The 25,841-nt window shown below is 38.5% G+C and overlaps 2 protein-coding genes across 2 annotated transcripts in view; one reads left to right on the top strand and one right to left on the bottom strand.

Annotated features, from left to right (window-relative positions):
* The window catches only part of AVEN (apoptosis and caspase activation inhibitor), a 169,243-nt gene that overhangs the window by 106,544 nt on the left and 36,858 nt on the right, over positions 1 to 25,841 (bottom strand). The window lies entirely within an intron of this gene.
* Positions 12,903 to 25,841, top strand: part of CHRM5 (cholinergic receptor muscarinic 5) — a 100,263-nt gene continuing 87,324 nt past the window's right edge. The window contains exon 1 of the mRNA XM_040492206.1: positions 12,903 to 16,397. The gene's annotated coding sequence lies outside the window, so the exon portion shown is untranslated. The remainder of the gene's footprint in view (positions 16,398 to 25,841) is intronic.

Below are 25,841 nucleotides of genomic sequence, written 5' to 3'. Positions count from 1 at the left end.
GCTTCAGCTTTTGCCTTAGTGACTGAGAAGGACTACTGAAATATACTTGGGCACAGGATTAGTTGGTTTGGTGTTTTGTTTTGTTTTTTTTTAACTCTAGATAGCAATCAAATTGTGAGAAGGAAAATGTAAATGAAGGTAGCTTTTTGGTTTGAGCATATAATTGTATTCTTTGTTAGGAATGTAAGCAGACAGGAAACTCATTAAATATTTGGTGCCCTATTTGCCCCTAATACTTATCAAATCTGAAGGCATAATCCACAATGTACAATGCTTAAAACCATGGAGTGCTGCAGAGAATGATAACATCCCAGACCAGAAGGTATCGCAAATAGTTATCTGGGCTAACCTTTTGCCTCCGATGCTGAAGTAGTCATGAAAAGTGATACAGCATCATGAATTCTAGTTTTCTGAGAGTCAAACGGGCAATGAAGCAGGAGTGATAAAAGAAGGATAAGAAATATGAGGAGGGGGGAAAAGGAAATAGGACGGGAGGGAAGGGAAAGGGAATTAAAAATAAAAAGCACCGGGGTGCCTAGGTGGCTCAGTTGGTTGAGTGTCTGACTTCAGCTCAGGTCATGATCTGGCCATCTGTGAGTTCGGCCCGGCATCGGGCTCTGTGCTGACAGCTCAGAGCCTGGAGCTTGCTTCAGACTTTGTGTTTCCCTCTCTCTCTCTGCCCCTCTTCCACTCACGCTCTGTCTCTCTGTCTCTGAAAAATGAATAAACCTTAAAAAAATTTTAATAAAAAGTTTTAAAAAATAATAAAAAAATAAAAAGCACCATTCTGTTCATTTAATGCCTATTACTTGCTTTTCCAAAATCAAGCAGTGGTAGTTCATCTGTCTCCCAGTCAGTAACTATGTTAGCTGTTCCCTGGCAAGCAAAGAGAGACGACGGGGTCTCTCACTGGCCACTATCATCCTAAACATCCAGTGATGTAGCATAACTCACCGTAGGAGAATCTGACAATGGCAATAAGCAACTAAAATAGTAAGAGACGTACTTCATTTATTCAGCATCTTCAAATACAAAGTATTCTCTAAAACTTAAATTTGAGGTAACTGGGAAAGAAATCTCTTTAAATGATCATTTATTGGGTGTGTGACATCTGTTTCATTTAAAATTCCATTTTACTGTTTGGGCATAATGTAACCTCTTGTGGTGACCCTGGGTCAGTCATTTCAAGTGCCACTCTGGGGAGCTGGTCCCTGCAGGGCTGCTTGCTTCCACAAAGATGAGCACTTCCAGTCCTCGCCTGGACGTGTCTGGTTTCCCTGTCTTCTCCCCTGACATCGGTTTCCTGCTGTCGCTCCGTGCTACTGGCAACAGGCTTGCCTCTACGTTCCCAGCCCTCTTTGAACTTGCAGACCCTACTTTTGAGCCCCCACCTCCTGCTCCTGTTATTCCTTCGACCCGAACACTTGTCTCCAACACCACGCATCCTCACCTTTGCCAACGCGGTATCTCACCAAACTTTCTGATCTGTCAGTCTGAGAGCTGAAAATATGTCTTCTGGTTTAACGTAATTTGCATTTTCTTATCATGAGTGGGTTGAGCATCTTCTCACATGTTTAAGAGCCATTTGAATTTCATGTGCTGTGAACAGTCTGCTCATAGCCTTGGCCCATGTTCAATAAGGTTGTTAAAACTCATTATACATACATTGGCAATTGGTTCTCTATCACAGGAGCTACAATCCTCTCTCCAACCCCCATCCCATGTACGTAGTCATTTGTCTTTCAGCATGGCTTTGCCAGGCAAAAATTCTTAATTTTTATGTAATCAAATTTAATGGTCTTTTCTTTTATGGTTTCTGGGTTTTGTGAAATATTCAGAAAGACTCTCCCCATTCTGACATTACAAAACAGTGATTTGGCAGTGATTCGTTCTAAGACTTTTATGGCTTTTTTATTTTACACTAAAATTCTGACCCTCGTGGACTCGATCCTGTGACATGGTATGAGTTTTGAATCCCACTCTTTTTCCAGTTGGTGACTCCACCTGCGCTAACATCACTGATTAACAAACCCATCTTTTCCCCAATGATTTGAAATGCTTTGGAGTTTTTTGCTTATGTCATGATCCCCTGGTGCTTAGGATTTCTGGTGTAACGGTATTGAGATAAACTAGATTTTTTTTTTTAATTTTTTTTTTCAACGTTTTTATTTATTTTGGGGACAGAGAGAGACAGAGCATGAACGGGGGAGGGGCAGAGAGACAGGGAGACACAGAATCAGAAACAGGCTCCAGGCTCCGAGCCATCAGCCCAGAGCCCGACGCGGGGCTCGAACTCACGGACCGCGAGATCGTGACCTGGCTGAAGTCGGACGCTTAACCGACTGCGCCACCCAGGCGCCCCGAGATAAACTAGAATTAAGAGCAGTTGAGAGCTAAGGCATTGCCTTACACCTTCTGAAAGGACAGAAATTTCCTTTATCTGTGAGCTCTTTGGGGCAGGTATTGGGGACCCAAGTACCCTTATGTGACTAGCAAACAATAAACGCTTAATAAATGTTCTTTGAATGAATACTAATCCACATTTTTTAAGACCAACCACAGATTTAAGTTGTGTTCGGGTTTGAGAGAAGAGTTGCATCACTGTTGATTAACTATGTGTACGCCCCAAAGGTTAAGTCTGTCAAACTTCCCTGTCCAACCTAGCCCTTTCTTCTTTTTTTAAAAATTTTTTAAATGTTTATTTATTTTTGAGAGAGAGAGACACAGAGACAGAGACAGAGACAGAGACAGAGCACAAGCAGGGGAGGGCCAGGGAGAGAGGGAGACACAGAATCCAAAGCAGGCTCCAGGCCCTGAGCTGTCAGCACAGAGCCTGACATGGGGCTCAAACCCACAGACCATGATATCATGACCTGAACCGAAGTCAGATGCCCAACTGACTGAGCCACCCAGGCGCCCCATAGCCTTTTCTAGGCCTTCAGTCTAGTCAATATCTAGCAACCTCACAAGAGTCAATGAACATTTAATCACAACTCAACTAGTTACATCACAACCAGTATGGAAAATTATTTGGCAGTTTCTTAGAAACCTCAACAGAAATCTACCCTATGACCCAGCATGTCCACTCCTAAAGAAATGAAAGCATACAGCCACCAAAAGACTTGTACATAGTGTTCATAGAAGTTGTCTTCATAATAGCCCAAAATTGGAACTAGGGAAATATCTGTGGACAGGAGAACTGATGAACAAATTGTGCTATATTCATATGATCAATACTAGTCTGCAATAAAAAGGAATAAACTACATGCAACAATATGAGTGAACCTCAAAACCATTACATTGTGTGGAAAAAACCAGACATAAAAGAATACATACTGCCTAATCCTATTTGCTTGCCTTTAAAGACCAGTCAAATTAATCATGGTGACAGAAAGCAAGCCAGGTTCCCTGGGGAGTGGAGGGTGACAGGGAGTGGAGGACAGGTGGGGCGGGGGGGGGGGGGGGGAGAAAAGGCCTTTCTGGAGTGATGATGGTAATGTTTCATAGCAGCCATTTTCAAGGTGCTGTCCCTGAACTAGCAGCATCTGGAAATTGTTAGAAATGTAAATTCTCAAGTTCCTGCCCCAGACCTACTGAATCTGAAACTCTGGGGGTTGGGGGGAGGGGTGGCAGGGAGGGACACAGCAACCTGTGCCTGACAAGCCACCCTCCTGTATGTGACGCATACTCAAGGTCAAACACCACTATTGTATTTGTTTGCGGGGGTGACTACACAGGTGTATACAATTGTCAACACGTCAAAACGTTGGCTTAGGATCTGAGCATTTTATAAGTAAATTACACATCATTTTGTTAATTTAGATACAATTCTTTAAATACTATCTTTAACCCCCCAAAAAATAAGTAATAAAATAATAAATATCATCTTTAACCCAAATGGGTCTCCTCTTCCTATTTTCCTAACCTTGATAAATGGCAAAATAATCCACCAGGAGCTTGAATGGGAAAGCTCCCTTTCCACTCCCTCCCTGCCTTTGCTCCATGCTGGCAATTCCCACCTTGTCCGACTCAGTCTCTACAATGCCAGAGCTATTTCTCTACGTCAGCTCAATGTCTTCTTGCTGCTTTAAAAAAACACAAACAAAAACAAAAACAAAAACAAAAACAAACATGGCTCCCTTCTATCTATGTGGAGCATAAAATCTCTAGTCCTTAGCAGGGCATCAAAACTTCTGGCAACCTGGTCTCGGCACAGTCAGGGTACTGCTAACATACCAAGCGTGTTCTTGCCTCCAATCCTTTGTTTGAACAAAGGCTGCTTCTCATCTCTCAAATGCCATCTCCCCCACGTCCCTGCCTGGTGTAATCCTGGCTACCCACTAAAATCCAGCTGCAATATCACCTCTTTTGTACAAGTTCCCTGTCATCACACCCCAGGCAGCAATAATTGCTCTCTCCTCTGTGCTTACATTTTCCTACTTCAGAGAATGTATATCTACCTGTGCCTCTCTTTTTTTCCATGCATAGTTCAGTCTCCAAGACTCTTCATTTTTAGGTAATCTCTTCATATCAATCCCTTACTTAAGACCTTTTAATAGGTCCCTATTACCTACCAGATGAAGTTCAAATTCCTTAGTAGGAAGTCCAGTCCAAGCCTACCTTTAGTAGCCTGGACAGCTCTAACGTCTCTCCCACCTCTCCCTGTACTTTATTCAAAGCCCACAGCCCTCCAAGCACCAAGCTCTCTGGTGTTTCCAGATGGTTCCATGTGCTTCTCCCTCCACCTAGAACACCCCCCCTCCGTCCCCCTCACTACATCCTCTGTCCTCATCTCCTATGCTCCCCTGTGGACGTGAGTCCTAGAGTCAGACTACAACAGCCAGTAACAGGTCATTAGGTCAAAGGAGTAGGAACAGACAACAAAGATCAGAAGCCAGGTGAACTGGAGTCAGAGCAAGAAAGAAGAAGAGGAGCTGATCCTTCCCAGCAAAGTCTGGAGAAATCGTGGTAAGTACAGTGCAGCGTCCAACCCTGAGAAGCTCAGCTTGGTGGAGACTGGACAGACATACAAACAAGTTTACATGCCTCAGTGTGTAATACAAAAGGATGTTACTAGACAAGACAGGACACACATCAAATACACAGAGACACATATTTACAGGAGTTGCGAGATTTAACCAAAGCTCAGAGAGCTCACTAAGAACAAGATGCTGCTGAACTCCAATACCATCAGAGCTGTAGTGGATCAACTACTAAATTCCTGGTGAATTGTGTTCCCATAGGGAAGTCATTTAACCCTTCAGAGCCTCAATTTCCAAATTACAAACTAAGATAACTTGATCAGATACGGAGGTTTCCTTTAGCAATAAAATATTCACAACCAAAAGCAGAATCCTAGACACTGAACAAACAAATGGACTTTTTCGACATGACCAGAGAGGAGAATGACTTTTGATATTCAATTATAAGGGTAAACAAAGCCAATCAGCAGATGGAATTTTATATGTCATGTCAGTGAATAGGATGTTGAATTTTCAAATCCTGAAAACTGCAGTTTACAATGGAACCTGCTGACACAATGTCCACCACAGTAGCAAATGCACTACACAATCAGGTTGTTATGGCAACTAGAATACCTGGGTTAAAGAGAGGAAGAGAGAGTCGGTGTGTGTGTGTGGCCAATTTTCTTGCCACTTCCATTAGAAATATTTTTAATGCTTTACAGATAATAATCCCAAACTTATATTCTTCACTTAGCATACAACAAGGCTCTTGTTAATGTTTTGGGATCAACAAGAAAAATAAAATGAGCTTCATAAAATTAGCTCCCGGGGCAGGGGGGTCAGGGTAGTTCAAAGAGTACATAGCCAATGTCTACCCCAATGTCTACTCAGCTTAACACAACTCCTCCAAGGAAGCCACCCTGATCTCTCCCAGTGAAATTAGCTATTTCCCCGCTGTGTGGAAGCCCCATGTTCCCTCTTATTTTATAAATGCTCTAATAACTATCACACTAAGGGCAATGTTTATCATTTGTATGTTTGTCTCTCTCACTCCATCAGCTGCTTGGGAACAGTTTATCCTTAGTTACCTTTATACATCCAGTGCCTAGAACAATGCAGATACTTTTAGGTGTTAAACTGCTCGACTAAGGACTCAAGAATCAACCCCATATCAAATTGTAAAGGTAAAATCTCTCTACAGGGACAATATAATTTTTCACCTTACCAAATGTATTTCTTATAAAACATACTTCATTTTTTGTATTATTCACAAGAATTTCTCCTATGAGAGAAATTGAGAATTCAAGAGCATGTGTCATGGAAAGAATTATAGGCTGGGATTCTGATTCCTGGAGCTCTACTATTCAACATACCTCCTGTTAACCAGCCACAAGACCTGCATTCTTAAGTAAATGCCAACCTCTCAGATGCTTAGTATTCTCACCTAGAAAATGGAGGTGCCCAGACCATCTGAGAGCCCCTCCTACCTGTGAACCAGTGTGACCAATACATTTTTTTAAAGCATTTAAAGAAATGTGAACATGTCAAAAGCCATTCACGGAAGATTTTAAGGAAATGATTCTCAAGCAGGTTTGGGGAAGAGGTGGAAGAGTACAGGATACTCATTCCTACAGTGCTTTTTCCAATCACACCACATGCAGGGAAACTGATTTATCAGTTCTTTTCCTACCTCCCTGAAATACCTGCAGGGAGAGCAGTTATGATGAGTATGTGTTACATGTAAATAGTGGAGACAAAAAAAAAAAGGCGAGGTTAAAAACCATTATGTGAAACACAGAAAAAGATCTCTTCACAAAAGTAACACTTAAGAGTATATTGATGCTCATATATAAAGATTGTATTCTTTCACGTGCCTCAAGTGTTTGAGAAGATAAGAATTATCAGATCCATAAAGACCTAAATGTGAGACAGGAAACCATCAGAATCCTAGAGGAGAACATAAGCAGCAACCTCTTTGACCTCAGTCAAACCAACTTCTTACTAGACACGTTGCCAGAGGCAAAGGAAACAAAAGCCAAAATGAACTCCTGGGACTTCATCACCATAAAAGGCTTTGGCACAGTGAAAGAAACAATCAACAAATCTAAAAGGCAGCCTACAGAATGGGGGAAGATATTTGCAAATGACCTATCTTATAAAGGGATAGTATCCAAAAGTCAATAAGGAATTGATCAAACTCAACACCCAAAAAACAAACAATTCAGTGAAGAAATGGGCAAAAGACATGAATAGACACCTTTCCCAAAGACATCCAGGTGGCTAACAGACACATAAAAAGATTCCCAACATCACTTATTATCAGGGAAATACAAATCAAAGCCATGATGAGATACCACCTTATACCTGTCAGAATTGCTAAAATTAACAACACAAGAAACAACAGGTGTAGGGTGTCTGGGTCACTCAGTGGGTTAAGCATCCAACTTGATGTCAGCTCAGGATCTCAGAGTAATGAGTTCAAGCCCTACACTGGGGTTCATGCTGAGCGTGTAGCCTATTTAAAAAGGAAGAGAAGAGGAAGGAAAAGGGGAAGGGGAAGGGGAAGAAAAGAAAAGGAAAAGAAAAGAAAAAAGACAAGACAAGACAAGACAAGAAAACTGCAGGAGGAATGCAAACTGGAGAAGCCACTCTGGAAAACAGTGTGGAGGTCTCTCAAAAAGTTAAAAATAGAACTACCCTATGACCCAGCAATTGCACTACTAGGTATTTATCCAAAGGGTACAAAAATACAGATTAAGAAAGGTACATGCACCCTAATGTTTATAGCAGCATTATCAACAATAACCCAACTATGGAGAGAGCCCAAATGTCCATCAATTGATGAATAATGGATAAGGAAGATGTGGTATATATAAACAACAGAAAATTACTCAGCCATCAAAAAGAATAAAATCTTGCCATTTGCAACAATGTGGATGGAGCTAGAGTGTATTATGCTAAGTGAAATAAGTCAGAGAATGACAAATACCGTGATTTCACTCATATGTAGAATTTAAGAAACAAAACAATAATAAATAAACAAACATATGGGGGGGGGGGAGACAGAGAGGGAAACAAACCCTAAGAGACTCTTAAGGGTTGATGGAGGGAGGTGAGGGATGGGCTAGATGGGTGATGGGTATTAATGATGAGCAGTGGGTGTTATATGGAAGTGATGAATCACTGAATTCTACTCCTGAAACTAGTAATGCACTGTATGTTAACTAACTAGAATTTAAATAAAAATTTTAAAAGAAAAAAAAATTATCAGATCCACAGCTCATCCTATTCAATATTCTCTCTCTCTCAATCTTCCCTTTCCCAAAGCTGCTCCTCATCTGGCTTCCTCCATTTCAGCAAATGGCATCTCCACCCACTTACTTCATCCTCTTACTGAAGCAGACTTTTGAGAGTCATTCTCAACCCTTCATTCTCCATCAAACCCAGACACCGAATTCATCAGCAAGTTCTACCTTTTACACCTCCAAAATTTTCCTCTATTCTGTCCACTCTGTTACTTTTCCGTTGTTACTACCTTAGTCTAGGTCACAGACTGTTTGTGCACCACCAAAATTCTTATGTTGAGTCCCTAACCCCACAGTGTGATAAGCGTAGGAGGTAGAGCCTGGGGAAGGGGTAGCTCATGACAGTGGAGACCCCAGAAGAAACCTGAACATCCTTCTCTCTGCTATGTGAGGACACAGCAAGAAGGCAGACATCGGCAAGCCAGGAAGAGAGTCCTCACCAGAACCTGACCATGCCGGCACCCTGATCTTGGACTTCCCAGCCTCCAGGACTATGATTAACAAATGCCTGTTGATTAAACCACCAGTTTATGGTATTTTGGTATAGCAGCCCAAGCTAAGATAGGAACTATCATATTTTGCCTAGATCATTACAATAAGCTCCTTACTACTCTACCAATTTCTTAATTTCTTACCATGGTACACAGGACTCAAGAGAGATCTTTTAAAAACATAGCAAATCAGGGGCACCTGGGTGGCTCAGTTGGTTAAGCATTCACCTTCAGCTCAGGTCATGATCTTGCAGTTTGAGTTCAAGCCCTGCATCCAGCTCTGTGCTAACAGTTCAGAGCCTGGAGCCTGCTTCAAATTCCGTGTCTTCCTCTCTCTCTCTGCCCCTCCCCTGCTCATTCTCTCTCTCTTTCTCTCTCTCTCTCTCTCTCTCTGTCTGTCTCTCTCTCTCTCAAAAATAAATAAACATATAAAAAAATTTTAAACAAAGCAAATCATGGCATGCCCTTGCTTAAAACCTTTAATTTCCCCCTTATCTTTCTGCATAACATCACATAGTCATGATCGAGATTATTTTCACTTATTCATGCCTACATTAAAATGCATCTACCACTTCTAACTCATAGAGCTCTAAACTAGAATTTATCCCAGGCAGTTTTATATACAAAACAGTGGAGCTGTTTGGAGTGGTTTTCTTTTACCTCTGTCTTTCAGTCCCGGGACCCATCTTTTACCTCTGTCTTTCAAATAATTAAAAAACAAACAAACAAACAAACAAACATTGCATGAAAATGGTCTCAACTTGTAGAGAATGCCCAAAGTTCCTCCATTCCAAGAAATGATATCTATTCCTATAGTTTTGTTATTGGCTCAGACAAATGACCTATTCACATAAAGGTCCCCAAGATTACTTATATAGTTAGTGTTTATTCAGGTTTTTAAAATAGAATTTAAGGTGTGAACTTTGTCCAAATATATTTTTAAATCTAATAAAATATAACCCACTTGTTTCTAGTCATCCATATAGTTATTTATGTCTAAAATCAAGCTACCTTCTCTTCTATAATTGTTCACCTAAGTATTCAAGTATTCTACACTTTAAAAAAAATAGATCTGCCATCCAGAAGGTCACTAATCTATAATGTTCACAACTCCCTCTGGAACATTGTTACAGAAGAAAGGCTAACAAATTGCCAGGATTTTATTTTGTTTAATGCTTCTCCAATTTCACCCTTAACTTCTTTTAAAATTCACAATTGCTATTTAATTCAAAATACCCACATAAAAATCATTATGAACTAGTATAGCCATTAAGCTGATAACGACTGAACCAAAATTTGGGTCTTCCTAATATAAAACAGATAGCACTACATAAGAGAAAACCACTCCAAACAGCTCCACTGTTTTGTATGAAAAAGAAAATAGCACTAAAACTTACTGTGTAAAATGGGTGGTTGGACTACATTATCTTCAAAGTCCCCTCCAGCACTAAAATTAAATTAAGTTCCATAATAATAATGACAACTGCCAACATTTATTTAACACTTGCCAGCGATGTCCCAGGCACTTTGCTAGGAGTTTTTCATGGATCATTCACAATATGTCTATAAGCATATTACTAGTAAGCATGTTACTATGAGACACTTCTCTATTTAAATATCCCTAACATACCAGGGATGAAAATGGGACACAGACCCTTTCTAAAAAATTTCTCTAGTAAAGGAAAATGGATACAGAAGGCTCTAAGTTATGGGGCTTGCTTTGTTCCCTGGGATTGGGAGAAGGGGACTCTTGTATGAAATTGTTCCCTAAAGATCAGATGCATAGAGCTGCTGAGAAGGGCATCAGAAAACAAAAACCAGAGCCTACCCAAATAATCCTGCTGTCCCAGAGAATGGCTCCCTGCCATATTGATGAAGACACATCAGCGGGCTTGATCAAGAAAGCAGAAGTGATCTCAGTATAGATGAAGAGCTACAGGAAAGTTCAAGAGCGTTAGTGGCACTTTGATAAACCTAGAAATCTGAAGGATTCTGGTAATAGGGATCTAAAAGTATGTGATGTGGCCATGCCTAACACGCAGTTTTGTGGCCGTTATGCTCACACTTCAGTGTCTCCAGTAGACTGCAGGGTTCTCCAGGGGGGAGACCTTACCATTTTCTTAATCTACCCTCAGAACATAGCATAATCTAGAACCTAGAACATAGAAGCACTTAATTAGTATTTAAGGGGAAATACCAGTAACTAATCTCCCAGGGAACATATTTATTCCACTTACTGGGTTGTGCCTATAAAATCAGAGGTTTCTTTCTTTCTTTTTTTTTTTTTTTTTTTTTTTTTAACTTTTGGGGAGTTTTATTTTTTATTTTTATTTATTTTTGAAACATTTTAATTTATTTATTGTTTAATTTACAAAATCAGAGCTTTCTAAAGTGAGGTCTGGAGACCTCTAGTGGTGGTCTACAGTTCATTAGGAGAAGTCAAAATCTGAAGGGCAGACTGGAAAGGGCCAAACTAGGACACAGGTGAAGGCCTTAGCTGAGTGAAACAGGGGAATGCTCTGGTAAAGCAATGAACTAAAGAAGTGTAAAAAGGAGACATTTTTAAAAGTCCAAATAAGAAGATAAAAATGGAGGGGCGCCTGGGTGGCTCAGTTGGTTAAGCATCCGACTTCAGCTCAAGTCATGATCTCTCAGTTCCTGAGTTCGAGCTCCGCATCGTGCTGTTGTCAGCGTGCAGCCTGCTTCGGATCCTCTGTCCCCCCTCTCTCTTTGCCCCTCCTTTTCTCAAAGGTAAATAAACATTTTTTTTAAATAAAATAAAAGAAGATAAAAATGGAATCCATTTATCTGGATGAGATACATCTCAAGAAAGCAATGGTTTCCTAATAATTTTATAGTAGAGTACCAACAAGTCTGGTTCACATCCTCTCCTAACATCACATGTACTTAACATTTTTTTTTAATTTAAACTTAAATGACTAGTATTCTAAAGCATATCTACTTGAGAGACTATGAAAGAACAGAATCAAAGAAAAAACCACCCCTTTATAAACTCTTAGCATGGAAGAAAAGAAGGAAACATTCATTCTATATTAAACTCAGTATCTTTTTCTCAAAGATAGTCAATTTGTAGGATCATCTGCCAGTCATCAGGAACCCCTGAATCTGCAGATCTCATTGTGGTAGAAGGTTGGTGATGCCAGAGCCACCACTCTTTCAAAATTCTGCTAGGAGTCTCACACTCGAAGGGAAGAGCTCCATCATCTTTTTTTCTCAGTTTGGAATCTCTCTGGATTCTGGGCTCTGGAACCACCTTGCCTGGATTCATATCACAGTTCAGTATCTTACTAGCTAAGTCAACTTAAGTTACTTAAGCTCTCCACATCTCAGTTTCCTCCTTTATAAAACAAACAACAGTCTGCATCAAAGCTGTGAAAGTAGGTGCACTAAACATTCTAAGGACCTAGAGCACTGTCATGTATCCAGTAACGAGCTAGGAAGTAGTTGTTAGTTTTTACAGGCTAGAATGATCTAGAATGACCCAAGTAGGCCAACAAACACTTGATGTCTTTCACTAAAGCAACAAGAAAATATATGTATTCTAGAAAGAGCTTGCATGATTCTACAATACTCCCTTAAAGCGCAACTTTTTTTCTTGGTTTATTAACTGAAAAATAATCACACTCAGTTGAGATTATGAATATTTAAACTGCCCTAAAAATAGGTAGTTGCTACAGAAGAAATCTTTAACCACAAATCCCACTCGCTTAAGAACTGGAGAACATAAAGAGGGGACTGTTTTTTCTTTTTCCTTATAAAAGCTGTTATAGTTTTGCGAAGGCTCAAGATCACCTATGACCACACTTCTAGGTGTGGACCAAATGTTCATGCAAGGAAGAATTTTGAGGAGGAAAATAATCATTAATCCTATTATACATAAAGTGTTTTAAAAATCTATAAAGCCTATGAAACTTCTAAGTTGTCTGGTCAACTTCATAACAGAAATGGGAGTTTAGATCAAATATGAGAATAAGGCAGTTGCAAAATGGGAGATGGGAACCGAGACATCTGAACAACAACAAAACCTGTGCTTTATTATATGCATCAGAAAGAACGTCAAGTTCATTTTTCTGAGACTTTCCCTCCTTCCCCTCATATGGGGGTGGGGGACAATGAGAGACAAGCCACCTGCCCAACTAGCTACTTGACAAATTAGATCTCTGAATAATACTATTCACAGGAACAACTCCATGCTTTTGGAAAAAAGGATTCACACAATGGCTGAGGTGCACCTATTTCTTTGGTTCGGAACTCTACAGGGTCACTGCCTGAGTCACTGTTTTCCTATTAATTCAGTTTATAGTTAGTGCACTGGGAAATCATGATTGGAAATAGAGTGAGGACTTATACCCAAAATATACTCCTAATCTATTAGTCTAGTTCCCTCTATAGCCACTCTGTCACCAATTATACAGCGTTCTATAGTAAAAACTGCATATTTGTAAAATGCCACCTAATATTGGCATTGCATTATAAATGATCAAGGGGGAAAATTACAGAAATGGCTTAGGAAAAAGAAGCCTTTTTCCTTTAGTTTATTTGTATATAATGGTCATAGTAACTCTTTCACAAACTTTCAATAAAGCACATAGGTAGGTAATAAAACACGTACACTACTTGTTCAGCAACATTTAAGTAAGGACAAGGCTTCCAAAGGGATTGTTTGAGAATATAAGAAAGTGTTACACAAAGCTGCCAAACAATCATGTCATAACATGATATGCAGCAGGAGACAGAGCCTTTGGAGAGCATTATTATTCTATAGGCTTCCACAGAACTGGAAGCATGGTCCTCGATAGTGACTTTGAGCCTAGGTAGAAGTTCCATCCACGCCCATTCAATGGCTGCCCATATTTCACCTTCCCCATTCTCATTCATCTAGCCAATTTAAAAGATGGAGACAGAGGAAGAATGGGTGGGATCAGAGAGAAACAGAGAATCCGAATGAGAGCCAATTTCAGTGGGGTACAGTGCCCCACACATTATTTCAGGAACTTATGTTACTACATTCCAGGAAAACGCAAGTAGACCACCAAATGCTCTGCGTTTTCAAAAAGGAGCTGGGAGTTCCAGTCTTACAGGAAAATAAAAATTCATACTAAAGGAAAAACCTGATATTATGAGAAAAATGATAAAACAATGTATATAATTATATATAATTATATAATATTAGAGTCACTGGTTCTCATCAACACAATGGCCCATTTGATTTTTACTTCTCTATTTTTAGATCTTCACAGAACTCTAAGTCACATTCAAATGTTGAAACTTGGTTTAATAATTAGGGGTTTGAAACTTGGGAGTATTTATTACAACAATGTTCTACTGTGTTTGATAAGGTAAATAAGCAAGATGGTCTTTTTCAGCAATTAAGTAGAACTGACCCTGGAATTTGATTGAATTTGCCCAGCCTAAAAGATAGACTCAATAGCTTGGGGCAGAATTTTAGACCTCATACTCCAGAACAAATCATGAAAAACCTGCAGAGTAATGAACCTAACCAACAGCTAGTCATAACCACAGAAAATTACATTCCTTTTCAGCTATCATTACCATGCATAATGTTAAGTGGGCAAGAGTTCAAGAAAATATTCTGGAGATATGTTCTCTTATCTAGATATTCCTATTATAAATGTGCATAGAAGACTGCTATAAAACTACATTTTATTTCTTCGTTACATGTCATCTAAATTAGTGTTTAAAATTCTAATGCCTAACAACTAAATATAATATATGGACCCTGCCTAGATTCTAATTCAAAAAAAAAAAAAAAAAAAAAAAAAAAACCTGGTCAAGACACCATCTCTGAGACAGGAGAAATCTGAAACAGGCCGGATATCATATGACCCCGAAGAATTATTAACAATTAACCTCATTATTAACCACTGTTCATTATAATTACTATTAGGTGTGATAACGGAACAGTGGTTATGTGAGGTGTCCATACATGCTAATGTATGTAAGGATGGAATGAGATTTGCTTTAAAATGTTTCAACTAAGAAAAAAAAGTTAAATGAAGCTAACATGGCAAGAACTCGGTAATTGTTGAATCCAGGTAATGGGTTGATGGAAGTTCATACATTATTTTTTCACAGTTTTGTGTAAGGTGAAGTTTTTAATAATTTTAAAAAACATTTAAAAAGCATTTATTGTCCCGAAACACCCCTGAAAGGACTCTATGAAAAGGTAGGAAAAGGAAAAAAATCCTGTTTTATTTAAAAAATGAAGTACAAAAATTATAAAACTGACACTCTTTAGATCTATTCTTTTATACAGCTCCTCAGAATTCCATATAATATTTTTAAATAAACACCCTGCTAAAATTTTATACTAAGTGATGACTCATAATGTTCTATTCCAAAGCAACAAAATGCATGTGCCCAAAAGACATGTAAAAACAGGTGTGCCTTTTCACAAAAAAGCAGCCTTTTCCCTGCTACAAATTTTTAAAACTCACAATATATTTTTCTATCCCATGGGATTTTTTAAAATTATGTTCCTTCTTTAGAGAAAACTAGATTATGAGAAAACAGCTCAGCGGAATTTCTGCAAGTAATGCAAAGGTAAAATAGAGTACTTTCTTCCAGCCAAAAGGATGAACAGGAGGAAAACAATGAACATTTTCACCAGCATTTTGGAACATTATTCCAGCTCCCTCTTTGCTCAGCTCTTTTTTTCCTCCCCAAATTCGTCACTTAACTGCCTGTCAAAACAACTCTTGCCCATTCTACCTGATCACATTCCAGAGCTGCAGCTCTTCCTGGATTCTCTTCACAATGACAGGCTGCTCAGAGAGCACCTATCAAACTGAACATGATCATCGGCTCCTTCCTCTTTTCCTTTCAGGGCATACTGCTGTCCATCAGGAGAAGTAATTAATGGGTTTATTATGTATGAAAGCGTCATCCCATCAGTTTGCTGTCTGGTTTGAATAGCTCCTATCAGCTCTTCATTCATGCCAAGTATGCTCACTGTCCGGAGGGATGATAAAGCCATACCTTCTTCGGATTTTCCCCTCGCTATTCACAAAACAGTGTCCCAGAACTATGTGTTGCAGAGGCACAAGGAAGACAGAAGAGACCCCCTTATCCTCTACAAAAAGGAAGCCAGTGGACTGAAAAGTTGGTAAAGGGGAACACAAGGAAAGCAAGACAGTGCAAGAGAAGATCCAAGAGAGATCCAGTCCAAGTGATTTTTTTAAAGCAACTTGATCCGGGGGCACGTGTAATGCTGAAATATGGACAGCAGAACTTTTCCAGAAGGTAAAAACATCTATACAAGGACCCTGGATTTCTCACTGCTGAAACATTCAATGAATTTTTAATAAGTTCTGAACGCTCAAGTTGTCTGTGGTCAGATCAACTGCCATTACCGGATAAAGAAAGGCAAAACTCGCCCCCTTTCTCTATAATCCTATTCAAGTGGAATCTTCATCTATTGCGTGCTGCCCTAATGCTACAGGATTACCAGGAATACAGACAGACAGACACTGCATGAAATAAAACACAGTGGTGAATGAAAACACGCAAGCCAAGTAGAGAAGGCATTTCAGGTACCGAAGCTTACTATTTCCAGCCAGAATTAGATTATTGGGCTTCACACACACCACTGCCAGGTAAGATCTAATTTTATAACATTACTTTTTATCCTGACTACTGAAACTGAACCTGCTGAATGCTGTGCACGAGCCACTAGATTTGAATTTCATGCGACCTTCCCTTAAGCTTTATGCAGATTTAAGCCTTGTGAGGTAAACACTTGCTTTTACTTATGCTGCATAAACTACTCATTCGTAACTAGATAAAAACATCCCCAAAATCTCATTCATTTTTCATTGGACATGTCCCATCTTTGTCTTCATTTTTAAAATCCCAGTTTTGTTTTATTTAATAGCTTGAAAAACATGCATGAAGAGAACCCTGAATGGGGCACGAGAGCCATTCACAGATGCTATATAACAAACATATTCAAATGAAATTTGATTCCCAGGGCACTTGGTAAAACAAAAATTAACGCATTTTTAATATTTCTATTAATGCAAAAGAAGAAAGCTCAAGAACTGATTTTTATCATTACAGAAAAAAAAAGCTGTGATGTCACTCTCATTCACACTCGAGAAAAACAATCTCTAGCAAACTAAAAGGCAGCACCACAGTACAATGATATTCATACCCTAACAGTAACAGTACTGGGCATATCTGTGTTAACAGACTAAATAAGGACATTTTTCTGATTTAACAACAGAACAAAAAGATGTCCGGTGTCTTAGTACCACAAAAGCTCTACCTCAGATCAATGGTCCAAACAGCAAAATGTAAAGAACTATTGGAGCCAAAGAATTTTAAAAGGTCCAAGTGCCTTTTAGAAATTCCCTAGAAATCACTCCATAATGAGACTTCTAGAGAGACTATCTTATATATATATATATTTTTTAAAGACACACACACACACACACACACACACACAACAGGACAGTCAGAATTTTAATTCCCTACATAGATTTTTAGGCAAAATTCAACTATATTGGTTTGCATATAAATTCAATAGTAAAAGTTCAAAGCTTAATCTTTTCATAAAGAAACCCTAAAATAAATAATACAGTTCTGTTATCTTAGAAGACAAGAGATAAGGGAAACAATAAAAGCAAATCACACCTAACAATAGAAATGATCTGATGATACAAGGAAAGTTATCAGAGGTAATTATGCAGTACCTGCCAAAAAAAATTTTTTTAAGTCAAATCTGAATTTCTCTTCCATTTCACTAAATTCTTTCCTTTTTTCAGAGCTTTAATTAGTAGAGTGAATTACATGATACTTTCACTCTTTTCAAAACAGTCTTTAAAGAACCTTAAGTATCATCATTTGCATCTGAAGTCATTACAGAAATTTACTTACCATTTTCTAGTACCAAAGGAAAGCAGCAACTTATGTACAAGCAGTCGTGGTATAATGCACCAATTTATCTCACAGAAAAATCTTTATTTTAGAAATTTCAAATGACTTCCTTTGTATACCAGCCCTAACTAAAAATACTGTTTTTTACCTACATCCAGACTTACCTGAATCCTTAAGGATTCTTTGCATCTTTTTTCTCCTTATTATAATATCCTATTTTGCAAACTGACATGCTTTGAAAATATGCCTACCTTTTGTAAATGAAAAATATCATTAGTTCAACTCATAAATAAGATTTTGGGGGTTTTTTAATTAACTTGGGCAAAACATAAGATAAACACTATTATGCTCAAACAATTTGCTTCCAATAAACAGAACTGAATGGGGCATAAAATTATTCTTGTGAAGTTTCCTAGATTTTATTTACTCATTATTGATCTACACCAGTTCAGGGACTTTTTGCTTCCATGACTTTGATGATGGTGATGGGTAAACAGACATGACCCTCGTCCTCTGTAGCCCTTGTAAGCATCTGTCCCAATTTCTCTTCATTTTCTTTCCCATCTAAATCAAGGGGTTTTTTTCTCCATAATGGTTCATTCTGAATAATAATTACTGAGATTTAAATAACAGCTTTCAAAAAAAAAAAATCTACAGCAATTTGGGATAATCTACATTTTCCTCTTCATTTTAGTGAAAAAGTGAATAAAAAACATGAACTACCTTTTAACACATCATTTGTAACACTGAAAACTGCTTCCACTTCAGTATCTCATGAGTACAGATGGAAAAGGAATTTTATGTTAGTACCTGAAGATTTGGTTTATTTATGGGAGTTTTTCCCTTGTGTTGATACATTTAAGACTTAAAGAGATTTTGAACATTCTTGGGAAGTATTCAGTGGTTGCCTACTTGCGTCTGTGTAATTCAGAATGTATTTTATGTCCACGTATTATATAAAAGTATCATAAAAGTAATATGATTATGTAATATTGGATTCTTTCATAGAAATGAAGCAAATATTCTGGCTACCATATCCTTACAATGATATCTACCGCTATACCCATAGATTCTGCTCATTTCAAATCATCCAAAAGTTATAAACTTTTTGCTTAAACCATGAGAAAATAAAAGTAGGCACATAAGTCAAAAAAAGTATATCCATTTAGTGCCTTGGTTGACTTTTTTTAGACTGGTATGTCATTTTTGCCTGAAACAATAAGCAATATAATTTTGCATCTGAAATTAGAAACATACTTAAAATTCATTTTCACGTGTCAACCTCTAACTCAAAGGGTCTGGCACTACATAACATTTTTTAAACTCCATAAAAAGGTATTTACAGATACCTGCATTATTATAACTCCCAAATTTTTACTTAGAATTTTTGAAAGAATTTCTCTCATTCCAGTATAATGGTAAAGTTTTTCAAGCTTAAGGCAAAAGGATAATTCAACTAGCCAGTATATTTGCTCCTCATTGTGGTTAATTTTATGAAATGACCAAATTTGAATAAGGATGATGGTTCATCATGGAGATTCATCTCCTCTCCAGCTTCTTCCTGCTGAGAGAGAATAATCTTTGGTTTGTGACATCACAGTCTGTAGCTGGAGAAGTGGCTGTGATATCAAACAGAAGATTATATCCTTTCAGTGTGAACTAGCTACAAAAGAGACACAAGCAGTGTCATTTCAAGTCATGTCACAGAGACACTAAAGAGACGCACGACAGGAACTGAATGAGAGAAGGATGCTTTCATTGCATTTGTCACTTGTACAGCATCAACTATTAAAGATAAAAGCGCCATTTCACAGTTTACTTCATTAATCATTTAAAAGAGGGAGTAAACACCGTGTTAATAAAACTCACAGATGACAAAACGGAAGGGAGGAAAGTACCAGTCAACAGTCAGACAATAATGGAAAAAGAACATAGAGGAATTGGTGCAAAATTTCACCCTGGTCCCAAGAGAAATACTGATACTACTCAGGAAATTGAGAACATTATCAATACTCCCAAAATAGGAATGAATTTCTCCAAATGAGAAAGGGACTCCTAAATTATAGTGATCCCATGACTTAAATTAATGAGTGTATAGCATATGAACTAACATGATAACATGGGGGTTCCTTAAGAACACTAATTAAGAAAATATTAACTCGGGGCGCCTGGGTGGCTCAGTCGGTTGAGCATCCGACTTCAGCTCAGGTCACGATCTCACACTCCGTGAGTTCAAACCCCACGTCGGGCTCTGTGCTGACAGCTCAGAGCCTGGAGCCCGCTTCGGATTCTGTGTCTCCCTCTCTCTCTGCCCCTCCCCTGCTCATGCTCTCTCTCTGTCTCAAAAATAAATAAAAACATTTAAAAAAAATTTTTTTAAAGAAAATATTAACTCATAAAATAAAAGGAATATCTCTTTAATAAGGAGAATGACTGTGTTCTATCAAAGTCGTCACCAAAAATCTGCAAAAATGAGTTGGGAGTTAGGGTTCAACAAAGAAGAAACATGAGAGCTCCTCTTACAAACACACACACATATACAGACCATCTCTCCTGTATCTCTTAGGCAGCTCTAGCTGCAAAGGACAAAGCACAACTCACTGAACACATGTAGTTTATCCTGTGATGAGTTGCAATAGCCCTGGTGCAAAATATCAGTCACGGGTGTCTTAGACTCCTAGATTCAGAGCCTATATAAAGATTCTATGTTAAAAATAATAAGAACTCCATAAATAATTACAAGCCAAACTGACATTTGTTACCTACGGTTACAGTTTGCTTGAAACAATGGTATATTTGAGAATTATTAAAGCATTTATCCAGTCCTATATACTGGCTAATTACTACCAGTTTATTATCAACAGTTGTTTGACGATCCTGCCATCCTCCATGTTTCACATGGCACTGGAGGCATTAGCAAAATAACTCAAGAATCCAGATCAATCAGAAAACATTACTTTTATAAACCTCATAGTTTGAGGTTACACTGTTGTCATCAGAATACACCAGGCCTTCCAGTTTATTGTTTATCACTATATACAGGTTGCATTAAATAATGTGCTTTGAGTAGTAAAAGTCAGCTTCCAGTTCAATTATTCCAATAAAGACGTTTAGCTGTCTACAGAATTTTCTTGGTGCAACAGCCCAAATATGCTGGTTGGTGCAAAATCTCCATCTATCAGGCTTAGAACATAACATGGTTCTAGTCCAAGCCTTCATCCACTACAGGTCTTCCTTCATCTGTGCCATAAGGACACAGTCCTCTGCATGCACTAATTGTGGGTAACCTGTGGTAATACCTACAGAAGAGCTGTCCAGGAACTTCCACAGCACTTCCGGTAACACCTCTCTTATAATACCCTGTTACATTGCATTGAAAATCTATATAGGGGTGCGTGGGTGGCTCAGTTGGTTAAGTGTCTGACTTCAGCTCAGGTCATGATCTCACAGTGTGCGAGTTCGAGCCCCGCGTCAGGCTCTGTGCTGACAGCTCAGAGCCTGGAGCCTGCTTCAGATTCTGTGTCTCGCTCTCGCCCTGCCCCTCCCTCACTCATGCTCTGTCTCTCTCTCTCTCTCTCTCTCTCTCTCTCTCTCTCTCTCTCAAAAATAAAGAAACATTTTTTAAAAATCTATGTATATATTTATCTTGTCTGCTAATTCTGCACCCTCCTGGGTGACGACCTCAGGGATGAGGACCACATCTCATACGTTTCATTATTCCCAAGGAAAGCACAGAACTAGTTACTCAATAGCTTTGTTAAATGAATGTGAAAATGTACCTTAATACATCATCAAGTATAATTTCATCAAAAAGGGGGATGAATGATGATTCTAAAATATATCCCAGCTTCACTGGTAATGAGAAAATAGGACAAATACAGAAAAGTCTCCATGTTGGGAACATTTTGGAGCAGTGATTCTGAAATAATAGCTACAAACAGACCTGGTCTGTTAAGTATGCTACATGAGACCATGAGGGGTACAAATACAGGATTGTGAATTTATCCCCTATACTTTTTCTGGGAAATTAAATTTGCCATACCATGCTATGATCTAGAACTTCATCAATTGTTCAAAAGGATCTAAATTGGCCTTGCTAGCAAAAAGTGATTACAGAAAAATCTGGATAAGCACTTTACAAGAGAAATTGAAGAGATAAAGTCAGTTTTCTGATTCATTCAAAGATGAGAGTGGAGGAAGTGACATACTTAAATATCTTTCGTCTATTTTGCATTCTCTGGGCATGAGGAATAAATCTATACAAGTATCTAAGTCAAATTTCCTTCAAGTTTGAGAGCCATGGTATCATCATGATTGATCTGTTAAATCTATGTCAACAATGGTGATCTCTTCCAAAGCATGCTGCACATTATCCTCTATGACAGAAATCAAAGTAAGAAGGCATTCAGGTAGGCCAGCATTGTTCTAGAATTCATCACCATGTGTGTTGGGGTGGAATCAGCTACAGTCTCTAGAAATGCTCAGGGCATGTGGACGAATGCCTTTATTACATCCAGTTTGATGTTGGGTACACAACTCAAGATATTTTTGAGCTTTGACATCCCATCATTTTCTTTAGCAGTGTTACATTGTTTCAAACAAGATCTTTGATAACACATCAAGACATAAAGCACATAAAAAGCAAGACCTAGAGCATGTAAAAACCTCATCGGGGGGCGCCTGGGTGGCGCAGTCGGTTAAGCGTCCGACTTCAGCCAGGTCAAGATCTCACGGTCCGTGAGTTCGAGCCCCGCGTCAGGCTCTGGGCTGATGGCTCAGAGCCTGGAGCCTGTTTCCGATTCTGTGTCTCCCTCTCTCTCTGCCCCTCCCCCGTTCATGCTCTGTCTCTGTCTGTCCCATAAATAAATAAAAACGTTGAAAAAAAAAATTTAAAAAAAAAAAAAAAACCTCATCGGGTCCAGATAGAAAGCACAGAGCCCTGCTAGCTGAAAGACCCCTTCTCATCCCATGTCTCCTAAACTCTCCCCTCCCCACACTTCTTAGAGCAGCTCCTGAGGTATATTTGTTGTAATTGCTCTGCCATCTAGAGGATCTTCAAAGGTATTCTCCAATTTAACACATGTATTTGATTCCATACAGACACTGCCCAATACTCTAAAACTCCTCATTTGAGTTATGTCAAGCAATAGCTTTTTCTAGCCCAAGTGGGCACAGGTTGCAAAACACTGCTGGTTAGACATGCAGAATGCTACTCAATCATTCTGTTGTCTCAACAATGATCAAGCAACCAAGACCTAGGATTCAAATAAATTACAAGTAGATAAACAAGGATTAAACATCATCTATAATTTAGGGCACCTGGCTGTCTCAGCCGGCATAGTATGTGACTCTTGATCTCGGGGTCGTGAGTTTCACAACCCCCGCCCCCCGCAATGGGCATAAAGTTTATTTAAAAAATTAATTAAATAAATGAAAACCAAAAAATGCATTCTCCCGTTCTTTTTAAAATAAACAAACATCTATAATTTGGGTTAAGATATCCCAGAAACAACTAAAATTAACAAAATCTCAGAAAATTATATCATTTGCAGTCAAGAAGGCAGGCATGGAAATGAGACAATGAGAATTTGTCATAATAGGAATCACAATTCAGTGTGAGAAATCAACAGACTTTAATTGTTGGAAATACCAAGAGGCCCCATTCATAATATTCTTTCACCTATAACATTGTGCTAAACATCTTAGTTTCCTTTAGTTAAATTCCAGGTTTGTGGGCTCTTGTAATTTACTTGACTTTGAGAGTAAGACAGAGCTCAAGTATTTAAACTAGAAACCATGTATAACTAAATGTTATGTTTAACAGGGTATATTGGATAAAGCAACCTTTCCTTTTCGAGAGGCAATATTTTCCATCCCCCAAAAAACATGCAATTATGGTGACCCACTGGTTATGTTATTAGTTTCTATTCATTGATCATCTCCAAAACTATTTATTTACTAAGGAATTCTATAACTATTATTCCAAAATCTCAAATGATTCTTATTCTGAAACCAATCTCCCAAGTGAGCAATGTCTCTTTTCCCCCTAAAATGCTTTAAAATATTTTGAAATATATTCTTGAGATTCTATTTATTTTAAAATATTTCATTATGAATTATTTCAAACAGTTGACCAATAATCATGTACTTACCACCTAGTTTTAACAAATATCAGTTTTTGCCATTTTTGCATCAGATTATTTTTATGGCTCCTCTATAAAAAAAAGAAGAAAAGCTCCAGTAGAAAATACAACCTTACAACTTTATGCTTTGAGATAACTATGTCAGGAGCCAGTTATCATTTATACATCTTTATTAAGATTTTTAAGTCAAGAGAGGGGACTTTTGTAGCCATAATTATACAACCATCTTCCTGATAAAAATTTTACATTCGTGTAAGTACCAAGACAGAGACAAAGACATTTTTTTGAAATATATACCCTTCCCACCTCAGATACTCAGCCAAACTTTTGAAGCAAATGTCCTAGAGGATAGACCCATAGACTGATTTCTTTTTCCATATCCTCCCCAACCCCTCTCTGTGCCAGGTTCCTGTGGTGTAGTGACATCCTGGATAGAAGTAAAATTATCAATATTACATGGTTCCTTGAGAAGGAAACCAGTTCTCACCAGTGATTTCTTGTGTTGCAAAGACCTACCTAAACTCACAAAGACACAAACTGTTTATAGCGAGGTTAACATCTTGGAAAAAGTAAATAAACAAATAAAAATGTATTTTTGGCTCAAGTTGGTACCAAAGAGCTAAGAAGGTTGAAAATGTGCATCTCCTCACTCTAAGGACAGCCAGAAAAATTCACACGCTCTCCTTTTTAGAAACAAAAAACAACAAAAAACACAATAATAACTCCATACAAAGGGAACCCAGAGGCTGGACTCCTTACAGTGAAGACAGGGAAGCAGTGCCTTCAGGATAAGCATTGAGAACGAGCTCCAACAGGCTCACTTTCAAAGAGACTGTTGCTCACATACTGCTACCACAGAAACATGATCTGAGTGACATTTCAACAAATGCCAAAGATACAACAGATTCCAATAAACCCTCCCCTCCTCATCACCTCTTCCTACTCTCCCCTTATCTTTCTTTATAAGCAAATAAACCACTGCATATCACAATAAATTCCAACTTCACGTTCTTTCATTCAGGACGATGTAACTGAAGACTGACAGGCTGCTGTAGCCCAACCCAGTGGCCTCGCGGAGCACAATTCCCGTGTGCTCTCCCTCCTCAAGGATGCTTTGAGAGAAACAAGGGTCCAGGCATATTTTCCTTCTCGTTACCTCTCTAGATCTATGTCTGTGAAATTCTCACCACTGAAACTCTTCAACTATTTCTACAAATGGAGAATCACAGGTTCTCTATTATACTCTAAGTTTCCAATAATATGATCTTGGGGTAACCTAGTCCTCCCTGTTAAAGTAGCCAGGCTTAAATTAGAAAGGTAATTTCAAAAGTCACCACTCCTATTTAAGGCTATAAATGAACTGATCCAGAAAAACCTAGGGATCAGAGTTATGATGAGAGAAGGAAATTTTTTTGGAGGCAGAGACCCAATGCAGACTGGCCACGCCAAATAAAGTGGTGTATACGTATTAATAGTATTTCCTAAACACCCCCTGAACAAGTTGTGGTACTAGACTATGGCAGATCCTTTGTAGACAGAGGAGGTATCTAGAGGCATTTAAAAGAAAAGGAAAACATGGGGTACCTGGGTGGCTCAGTCGGGTGGGCGTCCGACTTCAGCTCAGGTCATCATCAGCAGTTCGTGAGTTGGAGCCCCCCGTCAGGCTCTGTGGTGACCACTCAGAGCTGGGAGCCTGCTTCAGATTCTGTGTCTCCCTCTCTCTCTGCTTGTCCCCCATTCATGCTCTGTCTCTCTCAAAAATAAACGTTAAAAAAACTTTTAAAAGAAAAATCTATTTTAAAATTGGAAACAAAAATACTGAAGTGAAAATTAAATTATACTGATTGGTTCCTACAGTGTCTGAGAAAAACAGCAGTCAGCCTGTTGTTTTTTTTTTTTTCCCCTTCCCATGGGTCCTACACTCAAGAAACATTAGAAGGATTTAAATCACAAACAGAAAACCCAGGGGAGTAATATTCACTTTTACCCTGAAGTCCCAAATCCCAACTCTATCAAGAG

The sequence above is a fragment of the Herpailurus yagouaroundi genome, unplaced genomic scaffold, assembly GCF_014898765.1.
Source record: "Herpailurus yagouaroundi ecotype Mexico unplaced genomic scaffold, PumYag 184, whole genome shotgun sequence".
Classification (NCBI taxonomy): Eukaryota; Metazoa; Chordata; class Mammalia; order Carnivora; family Felidae; genus Herpailurus; species Herpailurus yagouaroundi.
The sequence above is the reverse complement of the archived record's forward strand: the minus strand, read 5'-3'. Positions and strand labels throughout refer to the sequence as shown.